Source organism: Stegastes partitus, unplaced genomic scaffold (genome assembly GCF_000690725.1).
Source record: "Stegastes partitus isolate 25-593 unplaced genomic scaffold, Stegastes_partitus-1.0.2 Scaffold1854, whole genome shotgun sequence".
NCBI classification, from domain to species: domain Eukaryota; kingdom Metazoa; phylum Chordata; class Actinopteri; family Pomacentridae; genus Stegastes; species Stegastes partitus.
In genome coordinates, this window is record NW_007579585.1 from 1 (window position 1) to 8966 (window position 8966).

An 8966-nucleotide genomic window follows, 5' to 3' on the forward strand; every position below is an offset into this window, starting at 1 on the left:
CTTTTACTTATAACACCTTGATATCATTACTTTGACTTAAGTAGAAGACCTGAGTACTTTTACTCTTGGCACTTTAAGTACATTTTGATACAAATACTTTACTTAAATATAAATTAATTGTAGAACTTTTGCTTGTAACACAGTGGTATTAGTACTAACTACGAGATCTGAACACTGTTTCCACTTCTGCTAACTGTCCAAACACTTGTGTTCTGGATTGCAGCTGAGTTAAAAAAAAAACAAATCCAACCCTAACCATTTGATTGAACCATGTTCTTTTGATACACACTCGTGTTACATCAGGAGGAAAACACGAGAGCAGATTCTGAGCAAGAAACAACAAAACCTGTTACAAATCTGCCTCTGTGTTCTTTCAAATCGTGCCTCGCACACTGATTGCGGCTTGAATTTTTTTTTTTCTTTTTTTTGTCCTTGTGCGATCCCTTTGTCATAAATATTGATTTCTGTATGTGTTCATCCGCGGGTGCGTGTGTGTCTTATTTGTTTAGGATGCAAAAACAAGCCGAGCGTTGTCCAGTTGCGGGCCTCCAGCCAGTGTGCTTCCTTCACTCGCCAGGCTTTATTGTTCCTCGGGCTCTCTCTACGCAGCAGGAGGATGTTGTCTGTTTCTTGATTCTCTTACCGGCCCCCATATGCGCGCACACACACACACATATACAAACACACACACACACACACACAAACACACACACACCATTCATGTGGGAAAGAATGGGCCCAGTCTGGATTAGGCTATTCCCCTGCGTAACACTAGACAAGGCATTCAATATCTCCAGCCTTCTCTGTCCAAACAGTGACTTGGCACAGGCTGAGTGGAGGGCTGGAAAATCCCAGAGCTGCCGTATAGTTTTTTGGTGTGACCCACTCTTTTATTATAATGACTCTATAAATGCTTACAGACCCTCAACTTGGCCCGTCCTGTCAGGGATTTTCAAGAAAACCCGGCCGCGCAGCCTCACCGACGTTATGTACACATCGCAGTGAGCACACACACGTACAAATGAAGCCCTGTAGAAGAATACACAACAACACAAACGACGTATTCTTTCACCGTGTCCACTTTTCTTATTGGGAGTCAAGCAGTGGCAGCTGGGAAAGAGACAGCTGGGACTCCTTAGTCTTGCTCCTCTGCTTCTGCACACACACACACACGCACACACACACACACACACACACACAAACACAGGGGGATTGAAAAATGAGAGCCTTAGTACTAAGGAATCACATGACACACACACACACACACACACACAAAAACATCATTTCTCATGCGCACTGGAAAGCAAACGATCAGTGATGTGGGAGGAAGACGTGAGAAGAGGGGAGAGGTGGAGGAGAAAGAAAAGCAGTTCAGTGGGTTTATAGAAAGCCATCATGCTCGACAGATTATTTTTTTTTCTTTCTTTCCTGCGCGTATTGTTTCTGCGAGCGCTGTGAGGCTAATAAAGGCCATCAAATCATTCAGACATCCTCGACCTCGCTGCGAAGTTTCAAAGGCACTTAACTCGTGCTCTGACCAGCCTTGGAAGCTCAGAGGAAGACAAATAAAAAATAAAAAAAAAGAAGAAGTAAAAAAGTCAGGAATTTAATTTGTTTTCCCTCCTTTTCCCCTCCCCTGCCTCTTACATCTGGAAAATCATAATGTGGCAGCTTACGGTGGAAGCCAGTTAGATACTGTCTGACTTTTCCCTCCCCTCAGTTTTTTTGGTCTTTCAGCACCTCTGGATTCCTCCTGCATCTTTTTTTTCCACTCTCACTTCAGTGGTTTCACCTCTTTACATGCTTTCTTTGTCCTTCTCACTTTTCTGTCGAAGCTGTTTTTGGATGGTTTTGTTGGCAAAACTGCGGAAGTAAGTTTTATCACTCCTTGTTTTCACCTTCTCCACTTTTCTTCCCCAAATCCTTTTCTATTTTAAGAAAATCATTAACAACATACCTCTAAAGACTGTTTTTATATATATATATATTTAACGATACCAATCAAAAGCTTGGAAACACCAAAAGGGTAATTTTTTTATTTTTTTTATTTTTTAAAATGTGTTTTCTTTTACTAGTTTAGTGTCAAAATGCACATATGGAATGTAGTAAACAAAACATATAAAGAAAGCAAATATACTAACAATCAATGTCAACAGATAAACTACTGAAAAATGAAGTTAATAGTGTTGCTTTTCTCATTACAACAGGTGTTTCAGGGTGTTTCTCAGTGTGTACTAGTTATTATCTACCGAAAGTAGTCAAAAGAAGGACAAGCAGTAAACCCAAGACAGAGTCATGGGCACCTGAGGACTGAAGGCTGTGTTCATGTGTGTGTTCTAGTCACACTGATGAAAGTCTTAATGTTGTTATGATGGAAGATGTTAGGCTGCATAGTTGCAGACCAGTCAGCGGGCCCAATCCCTGTCCACTATCTGGACCGTGGAGCAATGAAAGAATTCAATTCAATTTTATATATATCGCGCAAATTCTCAACATATGTCATGTCACAGCGCTGAACATTGTAAGGTACAGATCTTATGAATTTTGAACAGAGAACCCAACAATCCAAAGTTGCCTTTGGATTACCGATGAGCAAGCGGTCGACAACGGTGGGAAAGAATGTGACTTGGTGTGATAAATCTTTTTTTTTTTTTCCCCCATCACATAGATGGTCAGATGCGTCTGTCATTTACATGAGGAGGAGATGGCAGTGAGATGCATGATGGGAAGAAGGTGACCTGGTGGAGGCAGTGTCATGTTACTTTGACATGCACCACCTACCTAAACACTGTTAAAGACCATATACACACCTTCATGGCAGACTGTGTACAAAAGATAGATGTAGCATCTGCATAAAGTGAAACCAGTGCAAATTGGCTAAAATCTGCATTCTTTACAATTACCACTAGGGGGCGACTCCTCCAGTTTAAAAAATAAGTCCAACTGTATAGTAATTTATGACAAAATCACCCAACTTTGCCCTTGATCTATAACCCCAGTAAAGATTTTCTTAGTAAGTTTATGGTCTCAATGGGTAGTTTAAAGACTTTTTGAAGACAGCATGGTGTTGATTTTGTAAATTATGGCCCCACTTAGAGGAAAACAGACGCTAAAACAGGCCATGTTTGAGGGCGAGGCTACCTTTCAACAATAACAACAATAACAAAACTTTCAATAATAATTTCCCTGAGATTTTACACTGAAGGGATCAATAAAGTTTTATTCTATTCTATTCTATTCTTCCATTCCTTGCCATTGACAGGTCATTATAGTGTCATTTTGCATATTCTCCTCTGGTTCTCATCTCATCATCACATCTAGTTTCAAAAGACTAAGATTGTGCTGGTCAAGTTCCAAACTCAATACAGAATGGTAATTCATAAAACAGTGGGTGACAATATGGTGGCTACATCCATCTTTTATATACAGTCTGTGGTATTCCTTCATGGCAGTGGCTGACGATTCCCGCCACTCAACATTGTGCAGGAATGGTTTGAGGAACATGACAAAGAGTTCAAGGTGCTGACTTGGCCTCCAAATTCCCCAGACCTCAATCAAATCAAGCACCTGTGGGAAGTGCTAGAGGAAAAGTCTGATCCACGGAGGCCACACCTTGAAACTTCCTGGATTTAAAGGATCCGCTGCTAATGCCTTGATGACTGATATCACAGGAGATCTTCAAAGGCTTGTGGAGTCGAGGCCTCTACGGGTCAGAGCTGTTGTAGAAGCACGAGGGGAAGCTACACACAATTGGGCAGGTGGTTTTAATGTTGTAGCTGATCGGTGTGTGTTTCATATTCCAGGTTCTTCAAAGTAGCCACCTTTTACTTTAATAACAGCTTTGCACTCACTTGGCATTCTCTAACCAGCTTCATGAGGTCGTCACCTGGAACCTTTCCAGCCGTCTTGGAGGAGTTCCCACATATGCTGAGCGCTTTTTGGCTGCTGTTCCTTCACTTTGCGGTCAAACCATCTCAGCTGGGATTAGGTCTGGTGATTGTGGAGGCCAGGTCATCTGATGCAGCACTCCATCACTCTTCTTCTAATGTTCCACTAAGTGCAAACCAGATGGGATGGCGTGTCGCTGCACAATGTCAGCAGCAAAACACCCCCACTGCATCACCAGTGTCCCCATAGCTTGATGGTTTTACGACTGAAGCAGAAGAAACTTTTAAAGTTCTTCAAGTTTTAGTAACTGACTGACCTTCATGTATTTAAATACTGATAGACTGTTGTTAGTCGTTGCTTAGTTGGGCAGTTTTCAGTAGTATGGATCCATAACAACAAAATATGGTTGACTAGAGTCGTTAGATAGAGTTGTTTGCTCTGTATCTAAACTACAATGGCACATCATAACTGATGATCTGTAATGTATTAAGTGGATAAGTTTCAATTGTTAGATGAATGCCACTTTAGGTGGTGACCTAATAATTAAAGTATTGGTTAAGAGATTGTCATTAGTGTACAAAGCTGTTACAAGCCAAACACTGGAGGAATTTGAAGTATGAAATACGTTTGTTTGCTTTTTGCATACTACATAAACCCATATGCATTATTTCATAGTTTTGATGTACTCTGTATCAACAGTCAGAATAAGCCCAATATGCACTTTGTTTAAGGTCCATTCCATTATCCATCCATGATCTATACACCTCTTAATCCTTACTAGGGTCATGGGGGGCTGGAGTCTATCCCAGCTGACTCAGGCTGAAGGCAGGGGACACCCTGGACAGGTCACCAGTCTATCACAGGGCTACACTCAGAGACAGACAACCAAGCACACTCACTTTCACACCTACGGACAATTTAGAATCACCAATTAACCTCAACATGTTTTTGGAGATTCCACGCTGCATGGGGAGAACATGCAAACGCACGCAGAAAGATCCCAGGTGTCCTCACTGGGACGCGAACCTTCTTGCTGCGAGGCAACAATGCTAACCACCGAGCCACCTTGCAGCCCTGTTTAGGGTCATTTTTTACTTTCAGCCAGGGTCATGGACGTGGATGTCTGTATGCAGCCCAACATTTGTGATCAGGTAAACTGTACGACTCCAAATCCTACCATCTGTGTATGTGACAGGACAACAAATGATGCTCAAAACAGTTGCTTGTTTTGAGGAGATTTACTGTTATCCACACCTTTATAATTCATTGTTAAGACAGTTATTATTGAAGAAGTTGCTACCAGACTTTGAAGATGCTTCGATTTTGAAGTTTTCAATTGCGGGCGCCCGAACACAGTGGAAATTCTCCAGAAATCCTGTGCTATGCCCGGCCACTGTGGAATAATCACAGTGACATTGTAGAACTGCTACATCCTTTGAGCAAAATTCAGCCTTTCAGAAGCATCCACGGGATCCCTGTATCTTTTTCTGTGGTCGATATTAGAGCAGGCCAACGTGTACCTATTGTAATATGAACAGAACTAGTTGCATGTCTCATGTTTGCCTTAAAGCCACATTGGTCAGCACATGGGGATGTAGAAATCATGACTTGGCAGCTAAAAGACAATAAAATGTATAGTGAAGCTAACTAGGAACAGCTTTTTGAATTTACTGGGGCTTTTCCCCCCAACAACGAGGAAACTTGACAGGTGCTCATAATCTGCCAAATGAACAAAACAAACATCTCGGAAAAATCTGGATGATGTTATTGTCACTGCCTCCAAATCCTGAGGCAGTGATTGGCTTGGATCTTGACAATGCTCACCGCTACAAATTGCACATATTGTTTCGTGTCTTGTGAGGGACAAACAAGTTCTCCACAGTGTAATTACATATTTTTGAAGTACACCAACAGTCCATTGTGTCCCTTTAACCAAAAAATATGCTAAAATTTGTCCAGACCTCCTTGTGCTTTACGAGTCTGGTTACAGAAGATTAAGTCCAAACTGCTGTTGCTTCACTTTTCTGGATACGAGCGCCTGTAACAGCTGGATGACCTGAGTCCACAAAACAAACAGGTTTCTGGAGGGAATTATCGAAGACTGGACTTCTTCTCCCTCCTTGTCAGAAACTGGAGCTCAAGCGTGGAAATGCCCCGAGACGCTTCTAACTAATAAAATCACGAGAAAGATTATTTTCTCTTCAGCCCAATAAATTCTTAACAGGAACACACAGTGTAAATAGTAAATTCCCCTCCTTCCCTTTTTTCTTTTTCTCCTTTAAAGGCACTTGAGTATAATCATTATTCATCATAATTACTCATCTCCGTCTTTCCAGCCAATGCGTCTCTCTCAGCTCCCTCTGTTTTTGTTTGATTTGGCCAATGGCTGCGCCGTGAAAGCGATCCTCCCCAGTAAATCCATTCATGGTTGACCACTTTGACTCCCCTAACTAGAGCAAAGCAAAGCAGAGCAGCCACATCTGGCAAACGGTTCCCACATCTGGTTTGTGTATCAGCTCCTTGCACGGCCGTCTACCACGGAGTCTGATAGCACGCCTCGGAGAGACATGAGATGAGATGAGATGAGTTACAGACACTCCAGGGAAGAGAAGCTCGAGGACGGTGAGCGAGTTCGTGTTCAGAGGTCAGATACACAGAGAGAGGAAATGTCACTCACTGACAAAATACCAGACAGAGAAACAGCTGCATGCGTCCACCGCTTTCTAGTGTTCTTTGCATTTTAATTGAGCTGGAAATTCAACTAAAGTACACCTTTGTTTTGTTTTTTTATTGCCTTCAATCTTCCATAAAAATAAATCTGGGCCTTTAAAGCAAGATATCAGTTTCACAAGCACAATAAAAACAACAATCCGGCGTTGTTAAAATTAAACGAGACATTTAAAAGTTGCTTAGTTTTCAGCGTTTTAAGCTAAAGATTGTAGAGATAAAATTTACCATGCAGAAAGACAAAAAAAAAAACAACACTTCAGTTCTCATTCAGATACAGATAAAACATTTTATTAATCCCGCAGGAAATTATCCAGCATCCAGGAGGTTATTGAGTACAAACAAAAACAAAGAAGGGCGAGAAGGACAGCTAACAGCGAGCAGACAAGACGGCGAGTGATGATGACAGCACATCAAGTGTTAATAAGACGCAGATGTGACATGATACCCTCTCCAACGTAAAACTGAATGAGGACTGTTGGAACCGTTTGTAGGATTCAGACGAGTTACATCCAATGAGATGCTGCCCTCTTGTGTCTGACCTGTATGTTTGCTCTGCAGCCTGGTGTCTGATTTTAATGGAACAATATGTATGTCGGACAGCGTTTCCCTCGCTTGGTTTCTCTCGCCACAGCTGAATGAAAATCCTGATTCTCAGTAATGAAGAAAACCGTGCTGACGTGTTGCCCTTTATTTCCACACTCAGGTATACTGTGCATTCTCAAATACACGCCACAGTTCAGTTTCTCTCAACAGCTTATGCATTTCTTGCTGCTTTCATGCACAGATTAAATGCATATCCTCAAATGATTGAGCGAGCCGCTGTGTAAATACAATATATTTGATCCATCTGTCAAAACATTGGAAACACAAATGTTTGCCCACATTGTCAAACGTAGATTACAGACGCAGCTTCTCGGCTACAACTTCTCAAACACGTTTACGCCGGGCTGAAATGTGACACTTGTACTCGCTACCTCTTGCATGATAATGTCACACAGACAAAAAGTCGAATGGTTTTCATGAACGTGACAACGAGTTCAACTATCTGACTATAACGGAGCGGCGGCTTTGGGATGTGGAAGAAACTGGAGATTCGTGGCGTGAATGTGCTGCTGACAAATCAGCAGAAAAGATGCAATCATGTCAACAAGGAGCAGAATCTCAAAGCAATGTGTTTTTAACATGCTGTGAGATATGAGAGCAAGGAGAGGCCTGACCCAGTAATAATACGGTGTCCTAATAGCGCTCTGTGTTCGCTGTTTGAGCGTTGCACCTGATAGCGGCCTTCACAACAGCCGGCACTCCGTGATAACATGTGAGCCACCAGTCGGTACACAGCAGCAGTGTTCAAGGTAAAGCTCAGATAGACCAACATGTATGAGATGAATATTAAAAGTGAGGAACCTTTGGAACAGGCGTTATTGTTTGTAAATCAACAGGAGAATTTCAATATAGACAGAAAATGTTATTGGCCTGTAGATGTTTGCTTATTTCAGCGATGCACCTTCTCCAAACTTCTGTCCACTGATGCTTTGTACTCTTATTAGTCTCTCTAATCGGTCTTGTGCACAACGACGCTGTACATTTGAACTATTAAGTCAATTACAATCAGACATATTAAAGACATTCATCGTGTCCTGATGACTTCTCTGACTCTAGTGCCATTATCAAGTAGACATTTTGGTTTCAAGTGAAATATCCCAACAAGTACTGGATGGATTAAATCAACTATTGTACACAAACAGATTCACGTCCCCAGAAGATACAGACAACTTTACTGATCCTTTAAACTTTCTTCTAGCAACAGAAGTCAGTCAGTCTTCAGGGCGATAAAATGACAGCAGTGTGAACCCACCGTAGAAACTTCATCAAGGGTGATTAGACAATTCTTAGATAGTTCAATAGTTTTGCTTAAATACGTCAGAAGCAAACTGCGATAACAGCACATAACAAAAACACAAGTTCAGTTCCATGAACAAACCCCCAACGTGCCCACTCTCTGCGTCATAACCAACCTATCACATCCAAACCCCTTCAGAACGGGGCTCACGTTCACACTCCATCTGTCTTCCCATGGAGTCCATGTAGCTCGTCCAGGACGCACCAGTCACTTGTGTGTTTTTCATTGTTGTGCCAAAATTATTGCCTGTGTACCTTGATAAGTCGGGCAAAGTGGTAAAATTAAAGTAAGTTGGGTAAATTCAAATTAATCGTTATTTAAAGAAATTACAGAGCCACTCCTGGTTCCCAGAGGATGAATGTTAGAGGTAGCTTGCAGTGAAATATGTCGACATCTATAGGGGGGACTGAAGTTCCCTTCATTTGATCACAAGACTTAAGTTTATGCT